Below are 20,510 nucleotides of genomic sequence, written 5' to 3' on the forward strand. Positions count from 1 at the left end.
GCCACAATCAGGACTGCATACGACCGAGGCACACAGGGCCAACACCCGGCATCATGGTGTGGGGAGCGATCTCCTACACTGGCCGTACACCACTGGTGATCGTCGAGGGGACACTGAATAGTGCACGGTACATCCGAACCGTCATTGAACCCATCGTTCTACCATTCCTAGACCGGCAAGGGAACTTGCTGTTCCAACAGGACAATGCACGTCCGCATGTATCCCGTGCCACCCAACGTGCTCTAGAAGGTGTAAGTCAACTACCCTGGCCAGCAAGATCTCCGGATCTGTCCCCCATTGAGCATGTTTGGAACTGGATGAAGCGTCGTCTCACGCGGTCTGCACGTCCAGCACGAACGCTGGTCCAACTGAGGCGCCAGGTGGAAATGGCATGGCAAGGCGTTCCACAGGACTACATCCAGCATCTCTACGATCGTCTCCATGGGAGAATAGCAGCCTGTATTGCTGCGAAAGGTGGATATACACTGTACTAGTGCCGACATTGTGCATGCTCTGTTGCCTGTGTCTTTGTGCCTGTGGTTCTGTCAGTGTGATCATGTGATGTATCTGACCCCAGGAATGTGTCAATAAAGTTTCCCCTTCCTGGGACAATGAATTCACGGTGTTCTTATTTCAATTTCCAGGAGTGTAGATTGGAGATTTTTCGGTAGCGATGACGCATAATGTCATCTTGTATGGAGAGTCATCGACATGTGTAGAAATAACTTCAGGTGTGCCCTACGGCGCCAGGTAGACAATATTAGTAATAACATTACACTTTTTTGTGATTAAAATTCACGGTGGAAGGGTAATACTCGCTAATGACATTGCTGTCCCCAGTGAAAGTGAAGAGGATTTACAGAACGTGCTGAATGAAATGAACAGTCTAATGAGCACAGAATATGGATTGAGAGTAGGCCATAGAAAAGGTTAAACAAGAGTAGGACAAATGTAAATTGCGAGAAACTTAACATCAAAATTGGTGACTACAATGTAGACGACGCGAAGCAGTTCTGCTGCCATGATAGCAAATTAACGCATGACGGGCGAGCAAGGAGAACATAAAAATCAGACTGCTGTTGTTGTGGTCTTCAACACAGAGACTGGTTTGATGCCGCTCTTCATGCTACTCTGTCCTGTGCAAGCGTCTTCATTTCCGAGTAACTACTGCAACCTACATCCTTCTGTATCTGCTTAGTGTATTCGTCTCTTGGTCTACCTCTACGATTTTTACCCTCCACGATTCCCTCCAATACTAAATTGGTGATCCCTTGGTGCCTCAGAACGCGTCCTACTAACTGGTCCCTTATTTTAGTCAGGTTGTGTCAGAAATTACTCTTTTAACCAATTCTGTTCAGCACCTCATCATTAGTTACGTGATCTACCCATCTAATCTACAGCATTCTTCTGTACCACCACATTTCTAAAGCTTCTATTCTCTTTTTGTCTAAACTATTTATCGTCCATGTTTCTCTTCCACACATGGCTACAGTCCATAGAAATACTTTCAGAAAAGACTTACTGACACTTAAATCTATACTCGATGTTAACAAATTTTTCTTCTTCAGAAACACTGTCCTTGCCATTGCCATTCTACATTTTATATCCTCTCTTACTTCGACCATCGTCAGTTATTTTGCTCCCCAAATAGCAAAACTCATATACTACTTTAAGTGTCTCATTTCCTAATCTAATTCTCTCAGCATCACCCGACTTCAGTCGACTCCATTCTATTACCCTCGTTTTGCTTTTATTGATGTTCATCTTACATCCTCCTTTAAGACATTGCCCATTCCCTTCAACAGCTCTTCCAGGTCCTTTGCTGTCGCTAACAGAATTACAGTGCCATCGGCAAATCTCAACGTTTTCATTTCTAATCCGTGGGATTTAATTCCTACTCCAAGTTATTCTTTTGTTTCCATCACTGGTTGCTCAAAATACAGATTGAATAACATCGGGGATAGGCTACAACCCTGTCTCACCACAGCTTCTCTTTCGTGCCCCTCGACTCTTATCACTGCGATCTGGTTTCTGTACAAATTGTAAATAGCCTTTGGCTCCCTGTATTTTACAACCGCCATCTTCAGCACTTTAAAGATATTACAGAAGAGAGTTCTTTTTAACTCTCCTTAAAAAGCAGACTACCATAGGCAAAAGGGGCATTCCTGGCCAAGAGAAGTCTACTGGTGTCAAATATAGGCCTTAATCTGAGGAAGAAATTTCTAAGAATAAACGTTTGGAGCACAGAATTTTATGGCAGACGTGGACTGTGGAAAACCGGAACATTTGAGATGTGTTAAAGAAGGACGTTGAAAATTACGTGGACCGATAAGGTATGGAATGTGGAGGATCTCCGCAGAATCGGTGAAAAATGGAACGTGTGCTGATTGACAAGAAGATGGGATACGATGGAAGGACATCAGGGAATAGCGCCCATCGTATTAGAACGAGCTGTAAAGGGTAAAAGCTGTGGGGGAAGACAGAGGTGGAAATACATCCAGCAAACAATTGAAGTCGTAAGGTGCAAGCGCTATTCAGAGATGGAAAGGTTGGTGCAGGAGAAGAATTCGTTGTTGGGCCGCACCAAACCGCTCGACAGACTGATAACTCAAACAGAAGCTTTTTACAGGTGATGCAGTAATACGTAGCGAAGTACATGTTTTCCTACGACTACACTACCTATCAGTCAACTAATGGTGACAAGTGACTGTAACACTTCGTGAGGAAGTGAAATTAAACTATCAAACAGGCTCAACCATAGATAGAGTGGCGTATTCGATTCATTGGTTGGATACTAGGAAAATGCAGTTATTCGACAAGGGAGATTACTTACGAATCACTTGAGCGTCTCGTATTGGAATATTGCTCAAATGTGTGGGACCCGTACCAGGTAGAACTAACCGCGGGCAGTGAATGTATACAAACAAGACTAGCACAGGTTTGTTCGATCTATGGATGACCGCCACGGAGATGACGAAAACGTGGACTGGTAGACGCTTGAAACCAAAAGCCAGTCTGGTAATTCGTATCAGACACCCTCTATCCTCTGCTTTGAAACGAGAAAACAATACTCTTGGCATTCGATTAATGAAACACGCCTAACAGCTACCTGAAAGTGAGACAATATCATCTTTAAACAGATTGTACACATATGACACAAACATAAAAGTGAAATAATAAATACAGTTGTAAGGGAATTGACTTTCAGTGAAATTAATAAAGAACAGTTGAAAATGTTCTGGATAATGGGCAGGTAGCCGACTCCACAACACGTCTTGCGTCCTGTCCCTACTTCTAGACAGTGCTTTCCACATATTCCGTTCCTTGCCTGTTCTGCGAAGGATCTAGTCATCCCCTATTTTATTGTTACATTATATTGTCATATTTCTTCTGTAACACCATACCTCAAATACTTCGATTCTCCTCTTTTCAATAAATGCACATTCTCAGAAATTGTTTCCTCAAATGAAGGTCTACTTTCGACATTAGTAGACTTATTTCGGTAAGGAAAGCCCTCTTTACTTGCTTTTTATTTCTTCCTTATACCGTTCTTTGCTTCCAATGAAGCAGAATTCCTTCACTTTGCCAATTCGTGGTCACCAATTTTCATGTTACACTAGTGACTAATCTTATTTCTGCAACTTTTCTTTATTTTCGTCCTCGTTCGCTTTGCCCTCAGTCCTTATTCCACGCAGATTACACTGTTCATTCTATTCAAGCTTTCAATGAAAGCTTTCCACTCCTGACCACTTGCAATGAATGTCTCCACGTAACTTTCACATGTTAACCGAAATTTTCGATTCCGTATAAACTGTGCTCAGACTTGGACTAATTTTCTTACTCAAATTATATATTTCTCATCTGTAGATATTTCTAAATATATGTGATTGCCAAAAAAACTATTTTTCTCGTAATATATTTTTATTATTCATATCGATGCGTTGCATAACATCGGTCTTGGAATATTAGTAAACACGACTGCAACTTAAATGATCCAGAAAGAAATTTATAGCAAATATAATATTGTTATGCTACACTTTTCATAAAAAGAAAATTTGTAACTTCACTTATAATTTTTTTCTAATTTTCCTATATACAGAGAAACCGATTTTATAAAATAACAGGAAGGTCCTATTTTCATATTGTCAAAATTTGCCATCTTTATTTTAATAATCAAGGCTATAAATTTTCACCTAAATAAATATTTCGAGGAAACAACATATAAACTAAATCTGAAAAACAACTTCAATTAAGACAGTCATGTTAATACAAATTCCTGTTCTAGAGAGTATTGGATCTGGGTACGTAACAAATATAGAAAGTTTTGGCGTCAAGCGCCCCAGAGTGGATGTAGTATCTATTGAGTTTGGTACATTTCATTTTCCGATTGATTATGTTCTTTGTACGGCTCAGTCTAGTTTCATATGCGATGGTAAATTATGTTTCAAGAACATGCACATAAAAGAACAGAATGGTTATGAGCATATAATGTTCCAGCATCTTGTCATTTAAACGATCCTCGAGAAAATCTTTTGTAGGTTATACAGGAGCAAAGGAACCAGTCCCAACACTGAGGTCAGATTCGCAAGATAATATCTATTTAGCTGCTAATACACACATCAAAAAAACTTTTGTATCACCCCGGTTCCCAGACCTCCTGAAGACAGACGTTGACTGTGTATACTGTATCACAGACACAGTCCCTTTCACTGTTCAGAGATGTTACTAAACCCGCCCAAAGATGTAAACAACAATACATGAGCAGTGCCTATGAGACGGAGGGGTTCGACAGCCGATCAGTTCCAGTCATTCCACAAGGAAGAAAGTACATGGCTCGTGTCGTCTGTGGTTCAACCATGTCTAGACGGTCAGTACCGCGAGTCAGTCGTGACCGCATTGTTACTTTGTGCCAGGAAAGGCTCTCAACAAGAGAAGTATAAAGGCGTCTCTGAGTTAACCAAAGCCATATTGACGGACATGCAGGAGATGCAGAGAGACAGGAACTGTCGATGACATGCCTCGGCCAGGCCGCCCAAGGGCTACTACTGCAATGGATGACCGCTACCTACGGATCATGGCTCGGAGGAACCATGTTGAATAATGCTTTTCATGCAACCACAGGACGTCGTGTTACGACTCAAACGGTGCGCAGTAGTCTGCAAGATGCGCATCTTCACTCCCGACTACCATGGCGAGGTCCATCTTTGCAGCCACAGCACCATGCAGCGCGGTACAGATGGGCCCAACAACATGTCGAATGGACCGTTCAGGATTGGCATCACGTTCTCTCCACCGATGTGTGCCGCATATGCCTACAACCAGAGAATCGTCGAAGACGTGTTTGGATTCAACCAGTTCAGGCTGAACGCCTTAGACACACTGTCCAGCGAGTGCAGCAAGGTGGAGGTTCCCCGCTGTTTTGGTGTGGCATTATGTGGGGCGACGTACGCCGCTGGTGGTCGTGGAAGGCGCCGTAACGGCTGTACGATACGTGAATGCTATACTCCGACCGATAGTGCAACCATATCGGCAGCATGTTGGAGAGGCATTCGCCTTCATGGACGTCAATTCGCGCTCCCCATCGTGCACATCTTGTGAATGACTTCCTTCAGGATAACGATATCGCTCGACTAGAGTGGCCAGCATGTTTTCCAGACATGAACCCTATCGAACGTACCTGGGTTTATGCTGTTTATGGACGACATGACCCCTAATCACTCTGAGGGATCTACGCCGAAACGCCGTTGAGGAGTGGGATAATCTGGACCCGCAGTGCCTTGTGGATAGTATGCGACGACGAATACTGGCATGCATCATTGCGAGAGGACGTGCTGCTGGGTATTAGAGGTACCGGTGTGTACAGCAATCTGGACCACCACCTCTGAAGGTCTCACTGTATGGTGGTACAACATGCAATGTGTGGTTTTCATGAGCAATAGGAAGGGTGGAAATGATGTTTATGTTGATCTCTAATCTTATTTTCTCTACAGCTTCCGGAACTCTCGGGACCGAGGTGATGCAAAACTTTTTTTGATGTGTTTACAATGCTTTTGATCTTACTACATATTTTAACGTTGTTTAAACTACGAGATAGTTATTACAACGTAATAATTGTGCTTCGTAATGTCCTATCAACCTGACCCTTATCCAAGTCAGTGATTTCCACATACGCATTTACTTACCGGTTCTGCAGAGAAACTCCCCATTTCTTATCTTATCAGTCCACCTGATGTTCAACATTCTTCTATAGTTTCAAGTCTAAAATGCTTTGATTCTTTTCTTTTTTGGTTTTCCCACAGTCCATGTCTCACTACCATGCAATGCTGTGGACCAAACCTACTTTCTCAGAAAATTCTTTCCCGCATTAAGGCCTCTGTTCGATACAATTAAACTTCTTGTACTGGGGAATCAACTCGTCCTTTTTATCGTCTTCTCGCTTATCCCCGCTACTCCTCATTATTTTTGTCTTTCTTCCGTTTATTCGCAACCTTCTTTGGTACTTAACAGTAGGGTTGAAAGAATACCTCTCTATCACACATCCATTTTAATCCGATCACTTTCGTTTTGATCTTGTATTCTTAATTTTCTCTCTCGTTTTTGTATAATATAAGGCACTACTAATAGCATACGCCTACATCTTCAAGAATTTCGAACGTATTGTACCACTTTACACTGTCGAGCCCTTTTTTAAGGCGATAAATCCCATGGGCCTGTGTTGATTTTTCTGAAGTCTTGCTTCCATTATCAATCTCCACGTTAGAATTGCGTCTCTGGTGTCCTTACCTTTCTCTCCGTAACGTAGCTATTTACTACTAGTATGCTTTGCAGTCTATCAGTAAGCCAATGTCCGCCACCTAGCCTTTTATTTTACCCTGACCTTCAGTGGGTGTTGTAACACGAGAACGCCGCAAGCAGAGAGACACCTCAGGATACAAAGAACAGCTACAGCAAAAATAAATGTCTGCATCAGGTTTCTAGCTGCAGTAGCTGTCAAACACGTATTTTGGAACCTGGACATATGTACCTCCAGTTTTATACTCGGCCTGTCCAATCATTTAGATGAAGATTATGCAGACAAGAAATGTTCCAAAACTGAATATTTCGTGATATGCAACTGACACTCAGCAATGAATAAAACAGGTGATAAGATATCGTTGGTCGCGCAGTTCGTATGAGCTAGACTGAGCAGCCACACCATTATGACCGCTGCCAGCCGAGAACCTGACTGCCGGTTGCCGAAGTGGTAAGGAAAGTGTACAAGCAGAGCAGAGACAAAAGTCGAATGATCCTAGCCACGATACGGGCAGCAAAGAGGGAAATCGACTCACGGAAGTGACTCTGACAAAAGGCACATTAATCAAAATATCCACGGGTGTGCTGCCGGCCTATAGTGTCCAACGGGCACAATATTTCGGCGATCATACATGTCGCCATCATCAGGTGAAACTGACGGACTAAGCTCCTGTGAACGTGCCAGAACGGAGATCCGTACGCTATGGCTGCTCAGAGGGACTCTGGATGGAGTGGTGGATGTGGGGAGAGAAACGATTACAATTTCAGAAAAGCTGGGTCATTTCCTCAAGGGAAAGAGCCTTTACAAACTGAGAAAGTCAACAACGCGTTGGTCTAACTCTGGCTCCAGAGTCCCTCTGAGCAGCCATAGCGTACGGATCTCCGTTCTGGCACGTTCACAGGAGCTCAGTCCGTCAGTTCACCTGATGATGGCGACATGTATGATCGCCGAAATATTGTGCCCGTTGGACTCTGAGCAGCCACAGCGTACAGATCTCCGTTCCGGCACGTTCACAGGAGCTCAGTCCGTCAGTTCACCTGATAATGGCGACATGTATGATCGCCGAAATATTGTGCCCGTTGGACACTATAGACCGGCAGCACACCCGTGGATATTTTCATTATCAAATACGCCGGGAGAAACTCAAGAATCACAAAAGGCACATTGTTATGGGCCCGCGCCAGAGGATGGGCGTCCCAGAGAGGGCGAAGCTAGTCGGCTGTTGCCGCGGAAAGACGCACCAGGAAGAAATAATCCGAACGGGACAGTGATCGGTAGATGTTACGTGCATGTAGAGTAAACAAACGATTACAATTTCAGAAAAGCTGGGTCATTTACTCAAGGGAAAGAGCCTCTACAAACTGAGAGAGTCAACAACGCGTTGGTCCAACTCTGGCTCTCCCGACTGACATCGTGCCACATTATGTCCATTTGGTGCGTTAGTTCCTCAAAATCCCCACCGTATTGAATGGCCCAGACCGTAATGCGCCAAACGTCCAAAAGTTCTCAATTGGGGAGAGATCTGGCGACCTTGCCGACCGAGATAGGATTTGGCAAGCACGAGGACAGGCAGTAGGAACTCTCGCCGTGTGCGAGGGGCGTTATCTTGCTGAAATGTTAGTCCAGGATGGCTTGACATGAAGCGGAACTAAACGGAACGTAGAATATTGTCGCCATACCGCCGTGTTGTAAGGGCGCACGGATGACAATCAAAGGGATCCTGCTACGGAAAGAAATGGCAGCCCAGACCACCACTCCTGGCTGTCGCGCGACAGTCAGGTTGCTGTCCTACTACTGTTTGCGGCGTCGCAACACACGTCTCATCTTGGCAACGGGGCTCATTTCAAAACGGGACTCATCACTGAAGACAATTCCACTCCGGTCAATGAGAGTCCAGGCTGAAGATATGTCTGGAAACGTCCTGGACAGCGGTGGCGTACCAACCTGATTGTCGGTCGCCGTATGACCTGAGAAACAGGTATGATGATTTGGGGTGCCATTTCTTTTGATACAAGGACCATCTTTGCTTGTCATCCGCAGCACTCTTACAGCACATCCGTATGTCTCGCTTTGTTGCCCATTGTGGTAGGCCATTCTGGGCTTACATTTCAGCAAGTTTATGCCCTTCCCGACCGGGCGAGAGTTTCTCCTGCTTGCTAAACACCTCCTTTGCCAGCAAGAATCACCGAATTTCTCCCAAGTTGAGATGTTTGTGGCATTATGTGCAGGACCCTCCAACCACCTCGGGATTCTGACGACCTAACTTGGGCAGAATTTGGCACAATATGCTCAGGAGGACACCTGACAGCTCCATCAATCAGTGGCAACGATGATGATGATGTTTGGTTTTTGGGGCGCTCAACCGCGCGATCATCAGCGACCGTACTAAAACCTAATTTTTTTACAAAGTTGAATTTGTTTTACACAGTCCAATCTAGCCACTGTCACGTGATGAGGACAACACAAACACCTAGTCCCCAGGCAGATAAAATCCCCAACTCGACTGGGAATCGAACCCTGGACTCCGTGATCCACAGGCAGCAACGCTACCCACTAGACCACGAACTGCGGACAACCAGTGCCAAGCCGAATAACTGTTTGCATAAGTGCCAGAGGTGGACCAAGGAGTTACTGACTTGCTCAATTTCTGAAGCTCTTTTTGTTGAAGGAATGATTTTTTTTAATTGTAGTCATTTGTGTGTCTCTACATTAACGTCACCCTTAGTGATTTCTGTCTCGTTTGGGTGATTCCTTCGTTGTGCGTCGTTTCCTTTTATCTTAGAGTCTATTTGGAAAGTGGTTGAAGGACGGCGAAGCTGCAAGTAGACGACAAGGTGTTGGGCGTCCGAGTTTCATCACACAACGTAGAAATCGGAAGCTTAGCTGCTCTGTAAAGCAGGACAGGCTGCAATTCTTGGCACATCTGACGACCGAGCACAATGATGCTGCTGTCTCAGCCTTCTCGGAGCACAACGCTCAGCACAACCTTTTCAACATGGTGCTCTGCACCAAAAGAACTCTACGTGATTCGATTTTGACCCATCGACATCGCCAGTTAAAAGTGCAGTGAGCACCGTGTATCAATGAAATGAGTCGTCTAGTCCAACGAATCACATCGTTACTTACACGACAGGAAGGTACCAATATGTTCCAAAAAGTCGCATGCAATAGGATTTTCTAGGGGGCCATCACTAGTGACTATTTGTATACTTATTGGAAGAACAGGCATATAGTAGCAGGACCAAAATTGAAATATTACACACTTTCCCTGCCCAGGCTAACTGAGCAAATATGTTGGTTCTTTTACATTAGGTATGGTGTAGAATGGACCTTAGGAGGGTTATAAAAGCGCCATTTCTTCCACAGGCAGTTCGTCAGAAAATCACAAACAATCATAATCTTTGGCTACTTCTGCAACTTCTGTTCATAGCAGATGGTCAACATTTTTATCATATGTCTTTAAGAGGAAAACCACATTAGGAACTTCAGGAAATCCGATTTCTTTATTGCAGAATTCGTTAGCTTAACTATCCAAGGATACGCTGTCAAAATTTCAAAGCAAAATTCGCGTATGAGCATAGAAGCGACAGCACATCGGGTTCAGGCTCAAGCGCAGATAGGGCAGAGCACTACCTCAGGTAGGCTTGACCAGTTCAACCTCACGAAATGCGAATGAAAGTTTTAATTCCACTATTTAGCGATTAGCTCCTGAACACTTGCACTCCGAACTACAAGTCGTTGAATTGGCATCGTATTCAGCAGCGGGCTCATTCAATGAAGGAAATTCATCCCTTCTGATGGTCATGAACGAGGCAGGAATTGTAGTAGGCATACAAAGCTTCAATTATGCTGAACAAATGGATAACCAGCGCGTGAGCCGGTAGAATCAACGTAGTTCATTGGAATCGAAGGAAGGTCGGAAAGCTCGGAAAGCACTGCTGCAAGCGCAAAACGAAGCCTGTGAGGGAGAAGAAGGGTTACTATATGGTACTGGAATCGCAGATTAATCGATAAGCATTTTACATTATTGTTAACTTCCTTGAATTTCTAGTTTCCGAGAATTTATTTTTCAAACGCGTTTATCTTGAAATGACATTTTTCATATTTGCATGCAGTCTAACTCAAGAAGTATACAACAGATAAATACGAATACTGACAGTATCAATTTTTATGAAATTACGAATTATATGAACTAACTTGTGAGATGATACCATGATTGTAAGGGCATTTTTCTTCGTCTAATTAGAGAAAAGATCGTGAAAATCGAAGTAAATTGTTCCAACGCCTGCATCAGTAATGTATTTTTAATTTTTCATTATTTTCACATGCATTGAAGTTCATATTTTTAGAAAATAAGTTATTAACGTAAAATCAAAACCTTTTTTATTTCAGATGGAAATCGGAATGGCTACACTGCAAGTAATTGGAGAACTATTCTCACAACCTTCAGCCGACATCACAGCCTAACTTTGTTATTTTTAGCTGAAACTGTTCGAAATATGAGTGAAATGAAGTCAAAATTTGATTAAATTCTAATTAATTCTTCCCACCCAAAAAAACTCCCAAACAATCATATCAAACAGCCTCCTAATGTGTTTCCCCCCTTAATATGATTCTGTTGACGAACTTCGAAATTTTTTTCGATGTCTTGATCCGTTACCGAGATCCAGGGGTTCTACGTTACCGTACTTATGCACGTAAAATATCTGTGCTGAGGCGTACTTGTAGCATTAAGTGATGAAGTGAACACATGTCAATTATTTTGCGGTCATCCCAATGGTTCTAAGATAACCAAACCATATTTTTAGTCAATATTTTTTCACAAAGAGGTTAACATTATGACCCGTTGTCTCTGTATAATGGTCACTACAGGCTACACGTACAGTTATGTGAACATTCTAACCACAATTTTCTCATGTAAAAAGTCATAAACCCACATACCAAATGTGGTACTGGGGAACACCGAAATCACGACCTAAAATATGAATATTAATCTGACTGACAGTGCTGTTCTAGTGTTAGTGTGGCGTGGCTCCTCTCAAGTTTTCATTTAACGCAGGCAGGTAAATCTTTGCCCACGACTGCAGACTGACATAAGCAGGTTTGCAAATATTAGAGGCAGTGTTCGAATGATTTGGAAGAAAATCTCCGAGTTCATTCATAATGTTTCGACTGCGTTCTTCGGCTTGTCTACATCTACATGAGTAATCTACAATTCACACTTAAGTGCCTGGCAGAGGGATCATCGAACCATTTTCATACTACTTCTCTACTATTCCATGGCGCGTGGGAAGAAGGAACACCTAAATCTTTCCGTTCGAGCTCTGATTTCTCTTATTTTATTATGATGATCATTTCTGCCTACTTAGGTGGGTGTCAACAAAATATTTACGCATTCGGAGGAGAAAGTTGGTGACTGAAATTTCGTAAATAGATCTCGTCGCAAAGAAAACCGCCTTTGTTTCAGTGACTTCAAATGGTTCAAATGGCTCTGAGCACTATGGGACGTAACATCTGTGGTCATCAGTCCCCTAGAACTTAGAACTACTTAAACCTAACTAACCTAAGGACATCACACACACCCATGCCCGAGGCAGGATTCGAACCTGCGACCGTAGAAGTCGCGCGGTTCCGGACTGAGCGCCTAGAACAGCTAGACCACCGCGGCCGGCGTTTCAGTGACTGCCACCCCAACTCGCATATCATATCAGTGACGCTCTCAGCCCTACTGCGCGATAACACGAAACGAGCTGCCCTCCTTTGCAGTTTTTCGATGTCCTCCGTCAATTCTACCTGGTAAGGATCCCATACCGCGCAGCAATATTCCAGCAGAGGACGGACAAGTGTAATGTAGTCTGTCTCTTTAGTGGGTTTGTCGCATCTTCTAAGTGTTCTGCCAACAAAGCGCGCAGTCTTTGTTTCGCCTTCCCCACAGTATTATATATGTGATCTTTCCAATTTAAGTTCCTCGTAATTGTAATTCCTAGGTATTTAGTCGAACTGACAGCCCTTAGATTTGTGCGATTTATCGTATACCCGAAATTTATCGGATTTCTTGTAGTACCCATGCGGATGACTCGTGCTTTTCTTCGTTTAGTGCCAACTGACACTTTTCGCACCATACAGAAGTTCTCTCTAGATCATTTTGTCATTGGAAATGATCGTCAGATGATTTTACTAGACGGTAAATTACAGCGTCATCTGCAAACAGTCTAAGGGGGCTGCTCAGATTATCACCTAGATCATTTATATAAATCAGGAACAGCAGAGGGTCTATGACACTACCTTGCGGTACGCCAGATATCACTTCTGTTCTACTCGATGATTTACCATCTATCACTACGAACTGTAACCTATCTGAGAGGAAATCACGAATCCCGTCACACAACTGAGACGATACTCCATATGTACGCAATTTGATTAATAGTCGCTTATGAGGAACGGTATCAAAAGCCTTGTGTGTTGTTCCATCTCTCGAATCCACCATCTTCAACACTTTCTGAGCTTGGGAAGTGAGTACTATAGGCGCAAATGGTAGACCGTATACAGTATTTAAAAAGTGAACTTGAGTCGTGAATTTCGGTACAAGGTGTTTCAATTTAAGACATTCATCCTGATGTCGGTAAAAAACGTCTGACAGTTCAGTGTCAATGATGTCAGTTTTTTTTTTTTTTTGACGTGAAAGGTAAGTTTTCGAACAAAGATATAAACCTTGAGTCTATTCTGTTCTGTTCCCAGACATTGCACGTTACAAATAAACTTCACCTTGCATCGCTAAGTATGATACTGGAGATAGGGGAAGCTAGTTAGCTCAAACCTGTCTGCAGGTGATCTGTTTTCAACTACAAGGAAATCGTCCCCCAGACACTCATTTAGTAATGTTATGAAACTGTTCACAGCTTACTCTGCTTTACTAAAGTTCAAATCTCATAATTTCCTAGATCTTCCTCTGTTGTTTTTCATCAACTCTTTTACACCTGGAATTCTTTTCACTTAACCTTCCGCCACAACCGAGAATGAATAATATTTGAGCATTTTGGTACCGAAAAATTAACAATGTATCTAGCAGAAATATTTCAGTGGGGGGGGGGGGGAAGGGGAGTGGGGTGCAAGGGCCCCATGGACCGCCACCACCCCCGCCGCCCTGCGTGTGGGCCTGGTGATCCCATTCATATCATGTTCAAAAGCAAAATCCAGCAAGACACCAGAGTGAAGTTCTATAAAACTATTGTCCTTCCAATCCTTTCTGGTCCACCAAAAACCTGGGTGCCAAACTGAAAGGACACTGAGTCGCACACAGTGCCAGTGAAAAGAATTAGGTGCTATTGTACAACAGACCGTATAGTAAATGGAACGATGTTACAGTAACTAGTGATGGACGCAGCCTGGGAGAAAACTGTTCTGCAACAAGATGTGTGAACACATGCAACACATGGACAATAAAAGATTCCCCAAAACAGCTTCTGACAATAAACCGTTTGATAGGAGACGCTTTCTAATGTGCAAGGAAAGACTCTGTCAAGAGAGTACATGCTTAAAAGCCTAATCCATGAAGAGAAGGGAAAGACATCAGTAATGTATTTCAAGGAGAATAATGCTCCTAGCACGAGTTTCTGAGGAACTGCCTGGATGGAAATATGAGACATCCAGATATCTAACAAGAGGTGGAAGGAATTTGAAAACAGAACATGCTGAAAAGCCTATTTGATGAAGTGAAGAAGAAGAAGAAGAAGAAGGAGTCTTTAACGTACTTCAAGTCATTATGACTCAAAGACGTATCATTAAAGAAATAACAGGAAGTAAGTATTGACATAAGACACGACTGAAGCATGTTATGAAGTTGGAAGTGGCTGAAGAGTCTAATCCTTGAAGAAAAGGAAGACATTACAGTATTTCAAGAAAACTAGCCTTAGGAAAACGTATCCCTGAGATAAGCGAGGAGAATTGTTGGAAGATTTAAGGAGAGATGAAAGGATTTTGTGCACGTGGAATAGGCTTAGAAGCCAAATCATTGAAATGCAGAATCCATTTATGTATGTCAACAACAATAGAGGCCCAAAAACGCATCCTTGAGGAACTCACAGTAACAGCAAGAGACAGGAGAAGGGAAACGTGCCTTGTGATGTCCTTCAGCAGGTCTCGCGTCCGCCGGTGTGAGGTGCAGGCAGGATTCCGCTCTCAGCGTGTGGCCCCCTCCCCCCTTCTCCCCCGACTACAACCATTTCCAGCCACCGACAGCACCGGCTGCGTTGTCCGCAGACAACGCAGTTCTGTGGCGATACGGCGTTAACGATCCACCCGCCGTAAACTGTTTACACCGACCACATCTGGCGCCTCCAATACTCTGTGTATGTGTATGTGTGTGTGTGTGTGTGTGTGTGTGTGTATGGGCGCGCGCGAACACGGTGAGCCGTGGACTTTCTGTAGCTGACGTGGTTTCCTGTGTGTGTGTGTGTGTGAGGAAAAAGATACAGAATAACGCATCGTCAATATTATACTTAAATCGGCGTGTTCTCCTGTGCCTAACTTCAAATATTCGTAAGTACAAAGGCACATTAATGAACACACTACAACAATTAGTGAGTGACATTTGTCTCACGTGCTACACAGGCCGCATTGTGTACCTTACCTGTTAGTTGTAGTTCGCCTCTAATTGTCACTGTGCATAGTAAGTCGAGACTTCTCCTCGGATAAGTAACAGACATTGAAGTTAAAATCTTCTGTGTGGTTAGGCCGCATCATGTTTCTTCTAAAATGTTCGACGTTTCGACCCCTCTGCTGGGATCTTCCTCAGGATCTTTTGGTGTCCACTATTGCTAGAAGAGTGTTTTGGCGGTAGTGGACACCAAAAGATCCCGAGGAAGATCCCAGCAGAGAGGTCGAAACGTCGAACATTTTAGAAGAAACATGACTCGGCCTAATAAACACAGAAGATTTTAACTTCAGTGACAACGGCCACGAAAGCCTGCTGATTTACATAAGTAACAGACACGTTGCAACTCATTGCGTTGATTGGAAGGTAGGAGGTGAGGTACTGGCGCAGGTAAAGCTGTGATGACTGGTCACGTGTAGTGTTTGGTAGAGCACTTTCCCGCAAAATGCGAAGGTCCCAGGTTCGAGACCTGGTATGGCAAACAGTTTTAATATGCCAGAATATTTCATTGAACTTTCTAGTTTTAAGAAATGAGAAGGAGCGATCTGTCCTGCTTGGAAAGAAAAAAGCTTTATAAAGCCAATATCGCATAAATGTTTCCTTATTTTCAACAACCAGTTTCGGTCATTGCTATCATCTTCACGTCTGCAACATAGGGCACGTGGATGGCATATATCTCATCTCATGCGTTATGACGTAATACGTGAGAAAAACTGTACCATATATCCCGTCTTAGATGGATCAGCAATTAATGGAACATGGAAAACTAAAGTAAACGGATGTACTACGGTGCATTTTATTGTATATTGTGATTTTTATGATGTAACAAGCAGCTGTGAGAGCTACACATACGGACACGACCGTGTAACCAAGGTGCTTTCAGATTGTAAATCTTTGATAAATGACAAACCTTTGTATAAGTTGCTACATTTTAATCAGTAACATGACAACTTGGCTCGAGGTTCCAACTCACAACGAATACGTTTGTAAATGTAATTTCTTTTTCCGTTCGTCGTAATGTCAAACCAAAAACTTCTTTTCTCAAATATTACATCATAAATCATGCTATGAGATACATTACACTTATGTGCACTATGTTACAGACCTGAAGATGACAGCTAAGTCCGTCGAAAAATCGGTTGTTGAAAATAAAGTAACATTTGTGTGATCTTGGCTTTCGAGAGATTTTAGCAAGAAGCTTCAATCAGAATTACTATTTCCTACCCGTACGCAACTGCAGCCGCCTTCATAAAGCCTTTTACCTTTCTGAATTAGCATTTTGGGTACATTTTTCCCTCTTAAGTGCTCACATACCATCTGTCTTGGGGCACTATCAAGAGCTTTTCCGAGAACTGAAAACACAGGTGTTTATCCTCTGTCCTTCTCCCAGGACAGTAAAAATTTTTACTGAGCATGCTCATGCATTTTAATGTCTGCTCATAAACAAGGACATTTCCACATGCACTGAGTTAACATTTTCTGTTTGGAGCACTTTTTCCCAGATTTAAATTAAATTACTCCCCATCCCACGGTTCGACTAATATTTTCTCGAGCTTTCCCCTACTTACAGGACAAATTCAGGAGCTGGGAATCCCCTCACAAAAATTCCCAATTGGGACTCCCTCTCCTCAGTAGCAGCTCAGCTGGTATTTGGTTGAAGATCCCCCGACTGTCCAACGGTTTATTACTCAAATAGCACATTCCACCTGGAGAATGCGTTACCTATTAATACTTACCACAGTGTGAATTATTTCTGAGATATCGATTGTAACGGTATGACACAAAAGTTTCTAGGCGACAGGGAAATCGCAAGAAAATACACTCTTGGAAATTGAAATAAGAACACCGTGAATTCATTGTCCCAGGAAGGAGAAACTTTATTGACACATTCCTGGGGTCAGATACATCACATGATCACACTGACAGAACCACAGGCACATAGACACAGGCAACAGAGCATGCACAATGTCGGCACTAGTACAGTGTATATACACCTTTCGCAGCAATGCAGGCTGCTATTCTCCCATGGAGACGATCGTAGAGATGCTGGATGTAGTCCTGTGGAACGCCTTGCCATGCCATTTCCACCTGGCGCCTCAGTTGGACCAGCGTTCGTGCTGGACGTGCAGAACGCGTGAGACGACGCTTCATCCAGTCCCAAACATGCTCAATGGGGGACAGATCCGGAGATCTTGCTGCCCAGGGTAGTTGACTTACACCTTCTAGAGCACGTTGGGTGGCACGGGATACATGCGGACGTGCATTGTCCTGTTGGAACAGCAAGTTCCCTTGCCGGTCTAGGAATGGTAGAACGATGGGTTCGATGACGGTTTGGATGTACCGTGCACTATTCAGTGTCCCCTCGACGATCACCAGTGGTGTACGGCCAGTGTAGGAGATCGCTCCCCACACCATGATGCCGGGTGTTGGCCATGTGTGCCTCGGTCGTATGCAGTCCTGATTGTGGCGCTCACCTGCACGGCGCCAAACACGCATACGACCATCATTGGCACCAAGGCAGAAGCGACTCTCATCGCTGAAGACGACACGTCTCCATTCGTCCCTCCATTCACGCCTGTCGCGACACCACTGGAGGCGGGCTGCACGATGTTGGGGCGTGAGCGGAAGACGGCCTAACGGTGTGCGGGACCGTAGCCCAGCTTCATGGAGACGGTTGCGAATGGTCCTCGCCGATACCCCAGGAGCAACAGTGTCCTTAATTTGCTGGGAAGTGGCGGTGCGGTCCCCTACGGCACTGCGTAGGATCCTACGGTCTTGGCGTGCATCCGTGCGTCGCTGCGGACTGGTCCCAGGTCGACGGGCACGTGCACCTTCCGCCGACCACTGACGACAACATCGATGTACTGTGGAGACCTCACGCCCCACGTGTTGAGCAATTCGGCGGTACGTCCACCCGGCATCCCGCATGCCCACTATACGCCCTCGCTCAAAGTCCGTCAACTGCACATACGGTTCACGTCCACGCTGTCGCGGCATGCTACCAGTGTTAAAGACTGCGATGGAGCTCCGTATGCCACGGCAAACTGGCTGACACTGACGGCGGCGGTGCACAAATGCTGCGCAGCTAGCGCCATTCGACGGCCAACACCGCGGTTCCTGGTGCGTCCGCTGTGCCGTGCGTGTGATCATTGCTTGTACAGCCCTCTCGCAGTGTCCGGAGCAAGTATGGTGGGTCTGACACACCGGTGTCAATGTGTTCTTTTTTCCATTTCCAGGAGTGTATATAATAATTCTTTCTTGATTGAAAAATGGGAAACTAATATAAGAAGGCAACATTGGAAATTTATGACAAACAGATTGTTAAATCTGTTATATTTATAACTGAGCAGCCAGTAAAGAAGTGTTAACTCGCAGTTATGTCTTTCGGGACACACACTCCCGGCAGCTGACTGTACGTGTTTAAATAGTGAACCAAACAGTGGAAACTCGAGGTTGGAATATCAACAATATTAGGATAAGGATAGATTGCTATTTACCGTAAATATGATCCGTTGAGCTGCAAGCAGGCAAATCTTTCTTCAGAAAAATGGTTCAAATGGCTGTGAGCACTATGGGACTTAACATCTATGGTCATCAGTCCCCTAGAACTTAGAACTACTTAAACCTAACTAACCTAAGGACAGCACACAACACCCAGCCATCACGAGGCAGAGAAAATCCCTGACCCCGCCGGGAATCGAACCCGGGAACCCGGGCGTGGGAAGCGAGAACGCTACCGCACGACCACGAGATGCGGGCTCTTCAGAAAAGGAAACACACACACATACTCACGCAAGCAAGCACGCTTCACGCCGACAGGATACTACCACCAGCTACTCTGATGCTGGTGTGTGTGTGTGTGTGTGTGTGTGTGTGTTAGGCTTTGGCCGAATGCTTTTAATGTGCAACAGTCTTTTCCCGTGGCAGATCCATATGGAGGGGGGGGGGGGGGGACGAGCCCCCCGCCGCACCCCGCCCCCTTGCTGGGACGCCCAAATTGAAATTGTCACCCACGCCGCCACCGCTAGTCAGCCCGCACGCTGTTCGTTCCTTTCTTTCGTCAGTCGATTCGACTGAATCGAGCTATCGAGTAGTTGTACTTCCCTATGTAGAACGCGCGACATCGTATTTTATACATTTCTGTCTGGCACATAGGTAGCTAACACATACCTACGAGGGAGGTCGCGGCCATTTTAGTGATCTCGATACTTTATTCTGTCTAACATTTGTTCGAGAAAAGTCGCGAATATTCTACTGTTTTCTTGTACAGAGAACCTTCGATGCATAGCGCCATAAATACATGGTAATCGCCGAATAGGAAACTAGTTTACATTCAGAAGCAGAAATATTAAGACTGACGAATAAATAAGTAAAAATACTGGTTGTAGCAAGTGCAAGTGTGAAGATTAGTCAAGAGTTAGAGTGATCATAGTAATTCATAGTAATTTATCGCTAAAAATATTGTTACGAGTCTCTTGATAACATTTTTACTAATTTTTTCGAATGAAAAACAGCCCACAGTTGCACTAATCATGTTTGTACTAAATCTTGAACATGGTTTCATCTATAATAATATAGCCTTCTTTAGAAGTAATAAGCTTTTAAAAATGAAAAACGTCTTAGCCCAGCTGCTGCCTCTCGATCAGTAAAATAAAATAACTTCAACAGACATAAGCCTGTTTCGATCATAAGTAAAACTACGTATACAGGGTGGTCCATTGATCGTGACCGGCCCAAGTATCTCACGAAATAAGCGTCAAACGGAAAAACTACAAAGAACGGAACTTGTCTAGCTTGAAGGGGGAAACCAGATAGCGCTATGGTTGGCACGCTAGATGGCGCTGCCATACGTCAAACGGATACCAACTGCGTTTTTTTTTTAAATAGGAACCCCCATTTTTATTACATATTCGTGTGTACAGCGTGATTACCTGTAAATACCACATTAATGCAATAAATGCTCAAAATGATGTCCGTCAACCTCAATGCATTTGTCAATACGTGCAACGGCATTCCTCTCAACAGCGAATAGTTCGCCTTCCGTAATGTTCGCACATGCATTGA

The sequence above is a fragment of the Schistocerca cancellata genome, chromosome 12 (assembly GCF_023864275.1).
Source record: "Schistocerca cancellata isolate TAMUIC-IGC-003103 chromosome 12, iqSchCanc2.1, whole genome shotgun sequence".
In the NCBI taxonomy this organism is placed as follows: domain Eukaryota; kingdom Metazoa; phylum Arthropoda; class Insecta; order Orthoptera; family Acrididae; genus Schistocerca; species Schistocerca cancellata.